This window comes from Otolemur garnettii, unplaced genomic scaffold, assembly GCF_000181295.1.
Source record: "Otolemur garnettii isolate 467f Iridium unplaced genomic scaffold, OtoGar3 scaffold00003, whole genome shotgun sequence".
In the NCBI taxonomy this organism is placed as follows: Eukaryota; Metazoa; Chordata; class Mammalia; order Primates; family Galagidae; genus Otolemur; species Otolemur garnettii.
Window position 1 is genome coordinate 5,020,649 of NW_003852398.1, and position 234 is coordinate 5,020,882.

Here is a 234-nt window from a genome sequence, read left to right on the forward strand (position 1 = left end):
AACAGTTTAGGTGAGTGGGCCATTCTTAGCAGTTAATTGAGGGAACCCTCTTGAAATCCAAGTTTCCAGAGGCCAGTTAAGAATCCAGTGTTGTAAGTAGGCCTTTCAAAGGCCTCCTGTGCTAACTCTTTTCTGCCTACAGGGCTGGGTCATGGAGCATCCTTCAGGGCCTTGCACGCTTGAATCAGGAGTTGTGAGCAATAGGAGAGGGGCAGCATATGACTTCCATTTACA

General features: G+C 47.9%; 1 protein-coding gene across 3 annotated transcripts in view; it reads left to right on the forward strand.

Annotated features, from left to right (window-relative positions):
* The window catches only part of STK10 (serine/threonine kinase 10), a 149,263-nt gene that overhangs the window by 88,746 nt on the left and 60,283 nt on the right, over positions 1-234 (forward strand). The window lies entirely within an intron of this gene.